The sequence below is a fragment of the Ovis aries genome, chromosome 15, assembly GCF_016772045.2.
Source record: "Ovis aries strain OAR_USU_Benz2616 breed Rambouillet chromosome 15, ARS-UI_Ramb_v3.0, whole genome shotgun sequence".
Taxonomy (NCBI): domain Eukaryota; kingdom Metazoa; phylum Chordata; class Mammalia; order Artiodactyla; family Bovidae; genus Ovis; species Ovis aries.
This window is the reverse complement of record NC_056068.1, coordinates 46473054-46490175: the sequence shown is the minus strand read 5'-3', so window position 1 is coordinate 46490175 and position 17122 is coordinate 46473054. Positions and strand designations below refer to the sequence as shown.

Genomic DNA, 17122 nt, shown 5'->3' with positions numbered 1-17122 from the left:
AACAGAAAAATAGATGAAGGTTATAAACATGCAAATTGACAAAAAATTCCAAAAATTTTAATACATGTTATCACAGTAGAGACAGAAGGAGAGAAAGGAGCATCGTCTGGCTCTCAGATACCGCTCACACCTCCCCTCTTACAGCTTTTCCCCCTAGCATTGGAAAAGAAGGAAACCCAGTTGCCTCCTCCCTTGAAGGGATGGTGACGCCATGTCACCTTCTGCTTCTCCGGTTGACACAGCCTGGCATGATGCCCCCGTGAGCACTGGCCACACCTCTGGTTCTTTACAGGGTGCCTTGTTCTCTGCCTCTTAGCATCCCCCTTAAAAATTCCCTCACCAGAAATGTATCTCTGGGGATTGCCAGGGACAACTCATGCATGCCCCCCATGAACTCTCCCATGTGGCTCCTGCCATCGTCATCTCCCCGACCCCAGAGCATTCCCACTGTCCAAGCACGCTGCTGTCAGCTGCTGCCAGGGTTTCACTTCCCAGGATACATGATGTTTTCCTCGAACTGTGAGGAGGATGCCCAACTCCCGACTCTGTGTCACACGGTTAAGATGAGTAGGATGATACCATTCTCATGAGGGGATTCTGCAGTGGACTCCCCTGAAGACGTTCAGTTGCTAAAAAATCTAAAAGGCCTCCCCTGGAAGTGGTCCCAGAGCGTGACCTGGGGAGATTATTGGACTTAATCCTCCATTCTACCTTCATTCCGTGATATCCTCTTTACTGTTTTTCAATTTATTCCCTTCTTAAAGTATGATTCAGCAAGGTGAACATCCCCCAGGAGGTTGTTAGAAATGAAGACTCTCAGGCCCTTCTGAATCAGATCCTGCATTTTATAGCAAGACTCCCAAGTAATGACTATACACATTAAAGTTTTAGAAATTCTGATGAATGGGACACAATTTTTGAATTCTCTCACTTGACTTACTTAGATCCAAGTTCATTTTTCGCCCCCATAGGTCTGTTTCTTCCTTTTTACATGCCCTGTTACTAGCTAGAGGTACTTAGCTAGTCGGCCCATGGTGTCTACCACAGTAGTTCTGTAGGGATTCCATGAGAGCAGACTCACATCTGTTCACTGTAGACTCCCTAATAATTAAAGAGAAATAACCCAACTCAGTATGATAGGTTATCACAGAAAGACAAAGTGTAGATTTTGAAGGAATGTTGAAGTCATCTGCCCCTATAACTCTGTAATACCCTCTGTTTTAAGATATTTCAATACATTATGGAGGTAGGGGAATGATTATGATGGACCAACTTTGTTAGCAAATGTACGCATTCACTATGTAGAAATACACAGCACAGATTACATTGAAATTGTACATGTAGATGATAATGTTGTTCAGTCACCAAGTCATGTCTGACTCTTTGCAACCGAGTGAACTGCAGCATGCCAGGTTTCCCTGTCCCTCACTATCTACCAGGGTTTGCCCAGGTTCTTATCCCTTGATTTGGTGATGCCATACAACTGTCTCATGCTCTGTCGTCCCCTTTTCGTCCTGTCCTCAATCTTTCCCAGCATCAGAGTCTTTTCCAATGAGTCAGCTCTTCGCATCAGATGGCCAAAGTATTGGAACTTCAGCCTCAGCACTTGCAGTGAGCATTCAGGGTTGATTTCCTCTAACAGTGACTGGTTTTATCTCCTTGCTGTCCAAGGGACTCTCAAGATTCTTCTCCAGCACCACAATTTGAGAGCATCAATTCTTCGGCCTTCTGCCATCTTTCTGGTCCAGCTGTCACATCCATACGTGACTACCGGAAAGACTGTAGCCTTGACTATACAGACCTTTGTTGGCAAAGTGATGTCTTTGCTTTTTATTTAACACACTGTCTAGTTTTGTCATAACTTTCCTGCCAAGAAGCAATCACCGTCTAATTTCATGGCTGCAGTCACCATCCACAGTGATTTTAGAGCCACTGCTCCCACCTTTTCCCCTTCTATTTGCCATGAAGTGACAGGACCAGATGCCATGATCTTAGTTTTTTTTAATATTGAGTTTTAAGCCCGCTTTTTCATTCTCTTCTTTCACCCTCAACAACAGACTCTTTAGTTCCTCTTCAGTTTCTGCCATTAAAGTGGTATCATCCACATATCTGAGATTATTGATATTTCTTCTGGCAGTCTTGATTCCAGCTTGTAACTCATCTAGCCTGGCATTTCGCATGATATGCTCTGGGTATAAGTTAAGCAAGGTGACAATAAACTGCCTTGTTGTACTCTTTTCTCAAACTGGAACCAGTCAGTTGTTTCATACAAATTTCTAACCGTTGCTTCTTGACCCACATACAGGTTTCTCAGGCAAAAGGTAAAATGGTCTGGTATCCCCATCTCTTTAAGAGTTTTCTATAATTTGTTATGATCCACACTGTCAAAGGCTTAAGTGTAGTCAATGAAACAGAGGTAGATGTTTTTCTGGAATTCCCTTGTTTTCCCTATGATCCAGCAAGCGTTGGCAACTCTGGTTCCTCTGCCTTTTCTAAACCCAGCTTGAACATCTGGAATTTCTTGGTTCACATAATGCTGAAGCCTAGCTTGAAGGATTTTGAGCTTAACGTTTCTAGCATGGGAGATGAGTGCAATTGTCTAGTAGTCTGAACATTCTTTAGTACTGCACTTCTTGGGAATTGGGATGAAGATTGATCTTTTCCAGTCCTGTGGCCACGGGTGGGTTTTCCAAATTTGCTGACATTGAGTGCAGCACTTTAATAGCATCATCTTTTAGGATTTTAAATAGCTCTGCTGAAATTTCATCACCTCCACTCACTTTATTAGCATATAGATGATCCTTGAAGGTAATTCTTTCCTCATCCCATGATTTGTATCGAAGATCAGTTTGAGGACATTACTGCTCTCAGCAGAGGTTGAAAATGGCTCTAGCTGTTGTCCACCTGCCACTCCAAGGCGGAAGGTCTCTAAAATTCACCCAAAGTTTCTTTGGCACACTCCTTCAGATGGAAGTCCATGAAATATATGGAACTGCCTTGTGAGTGAGGATTTTAGAATTTACTGCGACCTCCTCGTGGTTTGATTTCCCCGTGGTTTTGAATGAGCCACCACTGATTCTTTTTTCCTGCTCTGATTTTTCTTTAAGCAGCCTTTAGCTCTAGAACTTTCTGTTTGATGAATCCCATGGAATATTCAATATAAGAAGCCAATGCTGGAAGACCCTTAAAAAAAGCATCCTATCCTGTTATTATTTTCCTGCTTGTCTGCTTGTTTCTTTGTGGTTGACAGGTTTCTCAGAATCTGCAAGGTCTCTTATCCTGGGGATGGTTCTACAGGGGAAAGTCCTGTAGAACCATTTTAGGGGGATAGTGGTTGGCTTATTAGAAGCTGGGAAAGAGGCTGTCTTCTTTGGAGCAAACTTGTACAGCCATTATGTGGAAAGGGTAGCGTCTGGTAGGATGTGCTCTGAAAGCAACTTGAATTTTTTTCCCGCCCCCTCTGCTCAGAGGCTAATTTCTTCCTTGTCTGTGGATGAAATCTTAAGTGGGTCCCTGTAGCTCTTCCAGACACTCATAGAAAAATATTTAAGTCCCTCCAGTCAATTTTAGTCATAAAATAGCCTCATTTCAGTCATTGAAACGTCCAGTCCCATGTAACTCTGAACTTTATTTAAGACAAATATTTCCCATTTCTCTGCTTCCCCAGCACTGATTCAGGCTGGAAGCATGAAGTGAGGAGAGGAAGGTAGGGGCCCATAGGGGCAGGGGAGGCACAACTGTCTTTGTTTTCCCACCTAAGGTTTCTGCTCCTCCAAACCCACTCCCTCTATGACTTGGGTCCAACAGGGCTTGGGGATGGAGGCCGGAGGAGTGAGAGGAGGAAAGGCCTTACTTTAGGGAAACTGTAACACTTAGTGGCGCTGGTGCCGGCCTAGGATTTTGATGGATATTCACCATGGACTCCTCTTACTAGGCAGTTTCATGCGGCCCTTGGAAATGGGTCTGCTGAAACACTGGACCTCCTGTGCTGGCCACCTGTTCCACTGACTTCTGCATCTGATTTGAAATCTCTGTTGCCTAGTAGCAAGCCCACTTAGGTGGGGTCTCCTTGGAAACAACCCTCAGGCTCATTCTCTCCGTTCCCCTATTTGGTCCACTCAAAGCAGGCACTTCTGCTCTGAGTTTAATGGTTTATGCACTCCTCCTCATCCTAGCACCTGACTCCAGCCCCAGCCATCCACCTTTAATCCTCCCGGGTATGGGTCAGACACCAGTTGTTTTGGTCCACTCAGTTTTAAGGGAACTGATTTTTCGAAGCCCTTTCTCGTGAGATTTGAGATAAAAAGGTGTGCAGCCTTGGGTAGGTGAAGGAGGTAGGAGGGAGAATGCTACAGGGCATCAACTGTTTTTTCCAAAATGTCTTTTCTTTTACCTCAAATCTTGAGGACTTGAGGGGGGAGTGTTTCTCTAAGGGTCACAAAGCTATCTAACTTGCTATTGTTCAGTCACTTCACTTACGTCTGACTCTTTGCAACCCGATGGACTGCAGCATGCCAGACTTCCCTGTCATTCACCATCTCCTGGAACTTGCTCAACCTCATGTCCATTGTGTCAGTGATGCCATCCAACCACTGCATCCTCTGTCCTCTCCAACTACCTCCTCCTTTGCCTGTCCATGAAAGTGGTCTCAAAACCCACTTTGAAGTAAGGGGACTTGCCACCTACTTTTTTCTTTGCTTTTGGGCCTCAGCTGCATCAGAAGCAGAGGAGAACCCATTTTAGCACGATGTCCTGTTTTCTAACTCCACTATGCACAAGGAAGTTGCCTTTTAGAGCCCTCAGAGGAGAAAGCATCTCCTACCATTTTTTTGAGCACTATTTTAGATGTATAAGTGACAGACTACACCCTTCTTTCTTTTGGGGTTTTTTTTTTTCAGTTTTTTACAGTATATTTTTGGAGGGTACTTTTTTCACTATCTCTCTCTTTTTTCTTTTTTTTTTTTTTTAACAATTTAGAAATGAGATTAAGTGATTCACCATGACTGAGTCAAAAGAATTTTTACAGAGAAGCAGGGGAGGCCTGCTGTTTTTTTCTTGTTGAAAGTAGTTTAAGGCAACTGCTTTTAGATTTCTGAATGTTTTCTTTTTATATTGGAAACTGAAGTTAGGGAAGTTTTAAACAAGTTAAAGTGTGTGGTTTTTTTTTTTTAGTTTAACCTGTAGTTTTTCACATCAGGGTTTTAGAAACATGAGAAGAAGGTTGTGTTTTTTTGTTTTTTGTTTTTTTTCCCCCCACTGTACGTAGCCTGGGTGGTGATATTGCAAGTGGTATATGGAGTGTCTCAACTGATTGAATACTATGGGATATTTGGGGTTGGAGAAGGGTTGTAAACATAATCTCAGAGCAATGAGATGGAACCTTGAGAGTAACTGGATTACAGACAAGTCCAGTAGGACCATATCTTCATAGTTTTGGAAGGAGTGACATCTGCATCTCAACCTTAATGATAACCTTATGTAGGGAAAAAAACTTCAGTAGACCTATGTATTGTCTATGTACACTCTTCCCATTATCTGATTCTGACACTCTTGAAGCTGTCTTGCTCCTTGAAGTTGTAGACAATAGCAATGCAAAACACCTCCCTAACCCCAAACCCCACCCCGCAAAGAACTCAATTTGGGTTCCGTTTGCACGTGCATTTTAATGTTCCTAATCCGTAAAGGTGCCTGTTTTTTGGGTTCTCATTATCCTTTTAGTACATATTTATATGTGTATTAGAATCATACTTTTTCAATTTTGGAAATGGCCTTTTAACAGTTTTGGGGGTCCTCCATTAAAATGCATAATGCATTCATCTGACAGAACCAGGTAAACCTCATCACCAAAGATGTGGTTATGCTCAGGTCTATCTCTTCTTGACTCTCAGAGGGGAATCCAAAGTGACAAGGCATCTTTGCTATTTTTCTGATTTAATTTTCCTCTCTACAAATTTTGTGTTTTGGTTTTGGTTCTCTTTATAGCCAATACTCATTAGTAGCAGCAGTGACAGAGAATTTGGTCTTTGACCGTTTAGTGATCTCTGTAAATGGACTAATGAGTTATAGAGATCTATGCTCTGCTGGGTGAAAGATGATAGAGAATTTAGACTGTTAGTCATTTTTGTTTGCCTATTTTGAGCCCAAATCTATTGAGCCCATTGCCCTTTGAGAAGGAGAATGACTTCTTCATACCAGGATTGGTAAGATTTTACTCAGGACCTGTGACTGAAATTTTAGAAAGCAAGCTATAAGCCCTCTTTATCTGTGTGTCTGTAGTTTAAAAAAACCTTTATCCCTCATTCTGAAAGTATAATATTTTCACAGTTGCTGAGGGCATTAATAAATTCGATTATAAAGTCTCATGTTAATTGAGTTCTTTTCGGATTGGCTGATAGAGATAAGTGAAAGTAAAAGTCACTCAATCGTGTCCAACCTCTTTGCGACCCCATGGACTATACAGTCCAAGAATTATCCAGGCCAGAATACTGGAGTGGGTTGCCTTTCCCTTCTCCAGGGTATCTTCCCAACCCAGGGATCGAACCCAGGTCTCCCACATTACAGGCAGATTTTTCACCAGATGAGCCACCAGGGAAGACAGAGATAAATAAGAGCTTAAATTAGGCAAATATTCCTTAAATTTTCAGAAAATGGTGAAAATGAACTTCTAAATGTTTAAATGTGTTGCACTAACAAAGCCCACTCAATAATATCTTTAAAATTCCAGTTTATGAATATAAGGAAATCTTTGGAAAATGAATAGTTTAGCATTTGGGGTTTAAGAAAAACAGCTATATTTTCTCTAATTTATTGATGTTAAGTATAATTCCTAACAGTATTCTACTTGTATATGTTTTTTCTAAACTTATACAGTTTATTAAGTCAGATTAGTTAGCATAACTCATAGTGTTTAAGATTATGAAAAATGAAAATTGTGTTTCACTAATCAAATCATTATTCTGAAAATCTTTTATTTCACAGTAATTATTCTGAAAATAACTTTTATTTCAACAGTAATTTTGTTTGGCAGTATGTCACCTTGAAGATAATTTCCAAGAGTTTTAGGTAGCTTAAAACCTTGAACTGATACTAAAATTAAGTAATGGGTAGTTACTGCATACCAAGGTCATTCTTAAGTAAGACAGAATACTAGACATTGATTACTAAGCATAATTTTAAGTTTAAATACTTTTGTGTCTTTTATATGCTGTAGACAGGCTGTATCTTTGAGTCTGTTAATGCAGCCTCTGGGATCTAATGCCTGATTATCTGAGGTGGACCGGATATAATAATGATAGAAATAAAATACACAATCAATGTAATGTGCTTGAATCATCCCAAAGCCACCTCCACCCCCAGCCATGGAAAAATTTGTCTTATGTGAAACTGGTCCCTGGTGCCAAGAAGGTTGGGGACCACTGTAAATGAATATATTCATTTTTGCCACTTTGATAAGTTTTGCTGTAAGGGATATATGTGGCTATGGAAAGTTGTATTATATGTATCCATGGACCCTGCTGCTCTATTTTAAAGGCTAAAATGTTGGTATGTGGGACTTTCCTGGTGGTCCAGTAGTTAAGACTCCATGCTTACACTGGAGGGGGCACAGGTTCAATTCCTGGTTGGAGAAATAAGATATCACATGTGATATAGTCAAAAAATAAAATAAAAAGCTGATATTTGACATAGTTCACAATTATCCACCTTATCCCTCCCCTTCAACCTCAGTTTTCTTTGAAATGGAAGTTTACTTTGGTTAAAACTTTAAATTTATGTTAGTGGTTGATACTATATTGAGAAGTAATAAATACAACTGCATATGTGCTCCTGTTTATCAAGGAAAAAAAAGAGTAGTGTTATCCTAAAACAATGGGTCTCAAGGGTTTATATGTATGATTTGTTTTGTCTCCAAAACCCCTTGGCACTGTTGAAACGTACTGAGGATGTTGGGGGGTGGGGAGGTGGGGGGTGGTTAGGGGTTGTGTCAGCAGTCATTGTCAGTAGTTACCATATTGGAAACTGAATTGAGAAATGTTGATAATTCTTATTTATTGAGTCATTTGAAAATAGCAGCAATGACTTTTTTGCATGTTAATAACATCTTCATATTTTGAAATTCATTCTCACATTATAGATGCTCTGAGATGGGTCCTATGTCAGTTTGTTCCAAAATATAAAAGAACACAATAAAGGGCAAAGCTTGTAAATAATCTACCATTTTAACCAGTTTTAAGTGTACATTAAGGTATATTCACATTGTCATGCAACTGTCACCACTATCCATCTCCAGAAATTTTTCAAATTCCCAAGCCGAAACTTCATACCTGTTAAATAATTAACTTCCCGTCCTCACCATCTCCCAACCCTTAGAAATCACTAAATTTTATTTGCCTTGGTTTATAATACCTGAGTCTGAAAAGTTATGAAATGTGTTAAAATTTCACCAGAGTTTGCTCATTGTTAATGGTCTTGTTTCCATGTTACTTCTCATTGCCTTCGCCTCCAATATGGAAAGTTCTTTTTATCTATATACTTTGCCTAGATAGCAAAGCATTCTGTCTTACAGTACATTAATTGTATCATGTTCTTGATTATTTTAAAAAAGCAAAATTTCCTCACTTAGAAAAAAACTAAGATTCTTTACAATTGTGTTACATTTGTGCTTATCTTTAGATGTTTTATTGTCACCTTCAAATCATAATATTTGAAGAAAAACAACATTAATTTCTGAGGCCCCCGTGATGCTATCTTAAGACTTTAAATCTCCTGACAATGTTTGATTTTTGCCTCCCTGAACCTATCTTTGATATTTCTAAGTGGGTCTCTCGAACCCCAAAAGATTTTTTCCTTAACTTATGAAAGAGGGATGTTGTTTCTAAATAATTAGGTTTTATTTATGTTGCTATTTATGAGTTTCATGGAAAGATTTGTCAAATCAGAAAAAAATGCTTAGCCTTCCCCAGGTTAAATTTGTATAAGTAAAATTTTATTGCTGTAACTATCTTGGGACTTGAATGATGTTAAGGCTTGGTTCATATTTGTTTATCTTCATCCCAAGGATGCTTTGCTTCATGTTAGGCAACAGCAAAATAGTGTTACTAATCATAATTTTAGTTATTTAAAATGTTTACTTGGTTTTAATCGTTCTCCTTTAATGTGAAACCTGAGTCTTCTAAGCCAGTGGTTTTCATTTGGGGATAAAGGTCAGACTTGGCTATGTTGCCATTTGTTTAGTCACTAAGTCGTGTCTGACTCATTGTGACCCCATGGATTGTAGCCCGCCAGGCTCCTCTGTCCATGAAATTTCCCAGGCTAGAATACTGGAGTGGATTGCCATTTCCTTCTCCGGGCAATGGAGACTAATCTGGAGAATTTTTTTAAAATATAAATGTTTAGAACCTACTCTGAATCTCTTAACTTGATATTCTTGATATATTATTGGTATAGTTTAGTGTATTATGTATATAATGAGTAGGGAATTTTGCATATCTCAAGAATTTTTCCTCTATAACAAGTATGTTCATTCATTTTTATAAATTGGTTACAAAGTTCAATATCTTCTTTGAAAATAGCCTTAATCATTATGTACATAGACATTTTGTCATAGCTTTATGTGTTTATTTATTTGGATTAGCATTGTTTTGCATGACACAGAAACAACTAAATTTCCTTGTCAGTTACTTCTTGCTTGATATAAACTCTCTCCATCAATTACCATAGTCATTTTAAGTCTGGCATCTACAGATAGTTTTTGTATTACTTGTAAGCTCCCCTGAAGGCTCTGCAATCAGCTGCAGGGGCCAGATCACATCTTTGACAAAGATGCATGGTCCCCAGACTCCAAGGAAAAGGACTGTACCAGTTACTTCAAACTACTGACGCTTCAGTGAATAATAGAGCTTGGGTACAGGCTTCTGATGTCATCACTTAAACAACTTTAAGACTGTCCTGAAGAGGAAAGACCATGCTAATGGTCTAAATTAGGATCTACAGAACTCTTTTTAGTAAGAAGCAGATGGGTTCATGATACTGCTAACCCAAGACCCAGCAGGACAAGAAATGACTACATAGAATGGATGAACTAATGAGAGTTGATTGTAGCTATTTGTTTGGAATATTGTTGATATTGTTTTAATGTTCTAATTTTCTGGATACATAAGATACATTTCTTATTAACTTATTTATAATCCATAACAATTTAGTAAAATTTGATTTTGTAAACTGAATGAAACATCTTTAGATGATGTTTTATTCTCCCTACTTGACTCCCCTTCCAAATTCAGAAACTTTTATTAAATAGTCTTACTTTTAAATGATAACATAGTTATTTGCAAAGGTTCAGTAAGAATCTACCCTCCTTTTTTACTAAATATAATTGGAAACATCGTTATGTGACAGAGGCTTTTTCTGGAATGTTATATTTGAAAATGATGCTTATTTAGTTGGGTATGATAAGCCACTGTCTCTTTTCCCAAAAACTATTTTAAAATGTTATTGCATTCAAATGTTACCCCAAATTATGGAGTATGAACTAACCATTTACATTTTTTCTTTTGTAAAATGGCTCTCCCTACAAAATACCTTTTAAAAATAATATTGTCAATAGGTTTTCATTTCTGTTGCTTCAGACACACAATTCAAAATCAGCAGTTTTCCATCTCTTGCTTCTTTTGAACTGCGCCAACTTTCCCCATGCTGCTTACATGGGAAACAAAATACTGTTATAAAAAAATGCTTCTTTACGTTTCAATTGGTCTGTTAATTATGAAGATTAGCTGTTCAAAGCAGTACTGTTATTTTGTCTCCTTCTTCAATATCCTTCATATTTGACCCAAAGACCTAAGCCCATTAGTTGGTGCTTTTCTGCATCTGAGTGGCTGCAATACAGCTGAACAGTTTTTCCAGTGTAAGATTCTCTGCCAGTTTATTTAGAAACTGTGTTATGTGAATAAAGTCTATCTGAAGGAAAATGTCTTCATATTACTGGAGGATTCTTATCCCACTTCTAAATAAAAATTCCTCCCCATCTCTGCAAAACACATCCTGGACTGGACTGGCCAGATCAAGCACAACAGTGATTTGTGATACTGTGTGAAGATCTAATCTGTCAGGTGTATGTCTAGAGTGAGACCATAAGACTACTTAATATGAAGAAAAAGAGTAAGGAGACCACCCTCAAAGAATACTTCAAATGTTCCAAAATATATCGACATCTGGCTGCAATCCACACAGAAAAAGGCCAACTGGAATGACTTACACATGAGATTTCCAATGAAAGCATCTACTGCTTCCAAACTGAGAATGAACACTACACAATGAAGGACATCCCTCGGACATAACCGACATCAGGTCTGCAGTATGAATATCCTCCTGCTGCTAAGTCACTTCAGTCGTGTCCGACTGACTCTGTGTGACCCCGTAGATGGCAGCCCACCAGGCTCCCCTGTCCCTGGGATTCTCCAGGCAAGAACACTGGAGTGGGTTGCCATTTCCTTCTCCAATGCATGAAAGTGAAAAGTGAAAGGGAAGTCGCTCAGTCGTGTCCAACTCTTCGCGACCCCATGGATCGCAGCCTACCAGGCTCCTCTGTCCGTGGGATTTTCCAGGCAAGAGTACTGGAGTGGGGTGCCATTGCCTTCTCTGGAATATCCTCCTAAGATACTATATAAAACATCATAATATGGACCATCCACCTGAAAGAGGTAGAAGGATGGAAAGGCATACAATAATTGAGCTTAATTCCAGACCAGCATCTGGACCATCAACAGATACACATTCTATATCCTAGAAAAGTATATATTTCGATAGAACCTGTTTCGCTGAAGCTTTACCACCATCTCTTTCCTCTGGGGAGGAATATTGCATAAATTCAGGAGTGATATTCAGTTCACTTAATACAAGGAGACTCCAGGCTTTACCATGAACACTAGGGGGCAATCCCTGCACCTTAATTCTCCAACCTTTCTCCTAACTATGAATTACTTCCCAGCCTGGCAGTATTTCACTGGTCCAAATTACCATTGCATTTGAAATACTTTTTCTTAAATCTTTTTTTTAACATGCTGCTTTACTTTCTCAATTTAAGGCTCAGCTCAGAGGTCCCATGTTCTTTTCACTGAGGTTAAAGTTTCTACCACAGATTTGGCAGGAAGAGTTTCTTGGAGTAGCCAAAGATTTCAATGGGACACAAAAGCAATCATCAGTCATATGATGGCCCATACTGGAGAATCAGGATGGAGGTAGAAGGTGACTCGAATTCAGGCTTCTTAGTCTTAAAAACTGAAGCAGTGATTTATAAGCCTCCCTGTTCATTTGTGCTTTGTTCCTGCTGAATGGCTTTTGGATTTTCGGGAGGGACTTTATCAAATAATTTCCAAACAGGAGCATCGTGGACAGCTGATCCGAGCACCTGTTAATCCTATTTGGAAAAGGTTTCAGAGAATCAGGGGCAGATAGAGGGACTATTTGGAAGAAGAGTGAGAGAATCAAACCCTCTAACTCCCAGCTGCTTCAGGTCCATGGTTTTTGGTGTCTGCAGCCACCAGGCAGCTCTTTTGCAGAAGACTGGCTGCTCATACTAGCAGTGACCTTGTCACCAGGCCCCTCCAAGTGGACACGACCCCAGGGACAAAGGAAGAAGATCTCAGGGAACTAAGATTGACTTCCTGGCTGACAATTGCTAACTATTGCTGACAATGCTTTCCTGGTACCTCGCTTACAGGTCCAGCTGGTAAGGAAGGTCACTTTCATGACAGGAGCCTAGAGATGTTTTGAAGACTTTGAGAGGAGAAGTCACCACAATGTATCATAAGTCCTACAGATGAAACCTGGTGGATAGTTTCTTGGGCATGGCTTCCTAGCCTCAGGACAGCAAGTAATAGAGGCTTTTAAAATTCCAACCTGAGATTCCTTATGGAAACCTCCAGCAGAGTAAACTTTTAAGAAGGCCTTTGTGGTAACATTCTTGCTGTACCTCTGTAAATAATCAGGCCATATCTAATAAGGCCACATTCATTTTGTGATCAGGATTCTTTAAGATTCTTTTTGATCAAAAGTGGGGAGACTGTAGGGAAAAAATGTACATAAATGGAAAAATAAGTGTTTATTCTAAAGCACACCTGAGTTGTCTGATTCTGATTCTGGAAACTGTAGATAACTGATAGCAATGCCAGATAATTCTTGTCTATTGACATGCAAACAAATTCTGTTTCTATAGAGAGAAACAGTCAAAAAATCAGTTTGGGCTCTATTTGTACATTTCCGTATTCCTGACTTTTAACTGTCTGTGCTTGGTAATCTCCTTTGACCTACTTGTATCACTTTTGTTTTCTATGAATGAGTTAAATAAAATCTTCAACTCATTTTTATTCTTACATCTGTATAAGAGCCATGATTTTACCTGCATTTAAAAATGATCTTTTAATGCCTACTTGGAATTAAACCACCCTTTAATGGTTGATCATGTATGCCCTGAGCTTTTGCTTCAGCCCCAGAGGGCCTTAGAGAGCAACTTTTCTTAATTTCCATTTTTGTGTATGTGCTTCATATATTAGCAGTGCATGCATGCTCAGTCATTTCAGACATGTCCAACTTTTTGTGATCCCATGGACTGCAGCCCACCAGCCTCCTCTGTCCATGGAATTCTTCAGGCAAGAATACTGGAGTGGGTTGTCATGCCCTCCTCCAGGGGATCTTCCCAACTCAGGGATCAAGTCCACATCTCTTGCATCTCCTTCACTGGCAGGCAGGTTCTTTACCACTAGCACCACCTGGGAGGTGAGGTGAGGGGAAGTCGCTCAGTCGTGTCTGACTCTTTGCGACCCCGTGGACTGTAACCTACTAGGCTTCTCTGTCCATGGGATTCTCCAGACAAGAATACTGGAGTGGATTGCCATTTCCTTCTCCAGGGGATCTTCCCCACCCAGGGATCGAACCCGGGTCTCCCGCATTGGAGGCAGACGCTTTAACCTCTGAGCCACCAGGGAGAAGTACATGCATATAATTTGCAAATATGTACTGAGGTTGCAGGTCCAACTTTTTCCTCCCAGAATGTGCAATCAAGATTAGAAAATAGTAGGATACATCATGAAAACATCTTGCTACATCGTGTCCTCACCAATTTGGTTTTGGGAAGGTATGACTGTTTTGCTCCTTTATCCCACAGTTCATCCAGAAGAAGCATGCCAACTTTCCTGGTTATATTCCTGAGACTTTGTCCTCTGAAATTAGGGCCTTTATTTTGCTCAATTCTCTATTTCTGATACCTCGAAATGTGCTTGGAACATAGTAAACACTAAATATTTAATGAATTTTACAGTGGTTTAACTCAATATCCTATGTTTAACGATCATTCCTCCTCTGTACTGGCCTTTCTGGCTTAGATATTGGAAACCTCATAACACTGATGTAGATGAACATATTCACTTAAGAGTTATATGGAACTTTCCTTGAAACACGGGACCTCATAAATCTCATTAGTCCCATACCCTTTGATCAGAGCCATATTCAGTTCTCTTAGGGTGACCAACTGTCCCAACTTAACTGAAACTGAAGGTTTCCTGAGATGGGAGACTTTAGGTATTAAAACAGAGACAGTCCTGAGCAGATCAGGATGGGTTGGTCACCCCAGTTCCAGTGGGTACCTGCTAAAGACTGTTACTTTTTCTCTACAATAAGCTATACATGAGCAGTAGCACATGAACATCAGCTTTCTATGGATTCTAGAAAATAGATTTGTTGATCAATTTTCGGTACTCTACACAGTAGTGCTTGGTCTTGTTCACAAAAGGATGTGAAGTGAAAGTCGCTCACTTGAAAAAGGCGTGTCCAACTCTTTGCCACCCCATGGACTATACAGTCCATTGCATTCTCCAGGCCAGAATACTGGAAATGGGTAGGGCAGCCCTTCCTTCTCCAGGGGATCTTCGCAATCCAGGGATCAAACCCAGGTCTCCAGCATTGCAGGTGGATTCTTTACCAGCTGAGCCACAGGGGAAGCGCTCACAAAGGATACTGACTTGTGAAGACGTGATGGTAATGTATCCTCTCCCCAGACCATGAAATCAAGTGTGGGTTAGCTGCATATTTATAACCACCCTCCAGCACAGCAGCAACCCAAGCCTCCAGAGGCAGTATATAAATGATGTAGCCAAAAAAATACCCAAAGCTGGAGATGCTACTTCTTGGCAATTTTTGTTCTTCTTTTTCTTAACTGGGCCACCCAAATGAGCCACATACAGGAAATCAGAGGCTGTCCGCATGGTGAGATCTGACCGAAGGTCCACTGTGATGTTGCGCAAGGGTGACGTTTCACAGGGTTGTGGCCTCCTACAGCCATAGCAGGGTGGGAGAGAACAACCACTGAATTCAGAGACCACTCTAGTTTTTTTGATCATGGCAAAACCATCCAGGAAGTGCCTGACAAGACCCTTGCCCTCCAGGCAGGCATGGCTTGTTAGATAACCCCTCAATTGTGAGCTAAATAGCACAGTCTTTGTACAAAGAGCAGCAGCAATGAAGGGGGTGATAGAAGCAGCTCTTTTTTCTGGTGGGAAGTAAAGCTTATACAGAGCCATAAGGATGGACAGCAGAAAAACCACTGAAAGGAGTGTCTTATTTTATTCTCCTCATCTGCCCTGGTCTGTCTTGTTGAGAGCTGGCCAGGGACCCAGGACCCATGGCTCTGACTCAGAGCCATGTTAAAAAATATGAGCAGTATCCCATTATTCACTAGAAAGGCGTTGGCTTCTGGCAGCTTCTAAGAAGGTTAAAGAATCCAGAAAGTGGCTGATTAAGGTTTTGCCCTATATGCTTAACAGCTTCCCACCCTAGGTCACATGTTAGCCATCCCCCAACCCCTACCCTGGACAACTGAAGTCCACAGGATATGTTTGGGTTCCTTACCTGACCAGAAAACCATTTTATTTATCCTGCATTCACCACCATTCATTCTAAGAGACCCTATAACGTTGGCAACACATCTGCAACAAGCTTTGAATGACTTTCATATTTTGATGTGCTGGGTAAGTTCAGGCGCTGTCTCCCCACCATGAGAACAATTATTTGTTTGACCCCTCTCCAACCCACCAGAGCCAAATGTAGTATTCTGGATACATTTACTTCAAGTTTTATTTTAGAGTCTCTGGGTACCCTTCTGATCATTTTGGGAAATTCAAGGAAATATTCAGTAGCCCCAATATGATCCGTAAGATTTTTCCAGCACATATTGCTTTCCAGAAATTGTTCTACCTCCAGACAACCTTCACTGGGGTCCCAGATACATTTCCCTATTTCCCCTTCTCAGAAGCTCTCATGTTCCCTCCGCTGGGTCCTGACTGAGCTGGACAATCCAGCACAATGGACAGTGACTTGGCTGCCTTGACAGGCCGTGCAGGTAGCTTTGACACAGCGATTAATGGTTGTGGGAAGCATACCTCTCAAGTGGGAATGCTTCTGTCTTAAAATTCTGCTTGTTATTTTCAGGCAAACTGCTGACAAGCCTGGTCAGCATCCATTGACCTGAATACCCTTTTCTACATCATTAAGTCCCGTTTTAGCTTCCTGCTGTGACTATGACATGTAGCTTCACTAGATTCAGTTTCTCTTTCCACTTTCTGTATCAACACACCTAAAGCACAATCAGAAAATAGTATCTAAAAATAATTGTTAAATGCCTATGAAAAATACTCAGACATAAACATACTCTTGTACTTTTCTTTCTTGAACTAAATATCACATCTGATAAATAATCTTAAATAGTTTTGCTCACTTTTATTTCACTCTGCTGGTGGCTCTGATATTGTTTGATCTCGGTGCCTTTATGTTAACACATCCAAGAACACTGTCACATTATAACAAAGGCACAAATAGATGTCCTGATAATGGGTGCTAGTATTTCTGTAAAAGAGTAAAATTTTCCCCAAGTCCCTATGAAAATGCTTCCACACACACCTGTGTTGTTCCTTTGGTTTTTGTTTTTTAATATAATGTCTTTGGTGGGGCAAAGGGGTTACCCTAAATTTACTTTGCAACTTTTTCCATCATCCACCACAGGCACTAGATGTCAGGTTGAGTAAGAGGTTGATTTTGACTTGATAGTAAAAACTGTCCAATTAATGCTTCAACA

The 17122-nt window shown here is 40.3% G+C and overlaps 1 non-coding gene across 1 annotated transcript; it reads right to left on the bottom strand.

Annotated features, from left to right (window-relative positions):
* Window positions 1-13910: 13910 nt before the first annotated feature.
* On the bottom strand, window positions 13911-13982 carry TRNAW-CCA (transfer RNA tryptophan (anticodon CCA)). Its single transcript has one exon. It is a non-coding gene; the product is annotated as a tRNA-Trp (tRNA).
* Between the last annotated feature and the right edge of the window lie 3140 nt (window positions 13983-17122).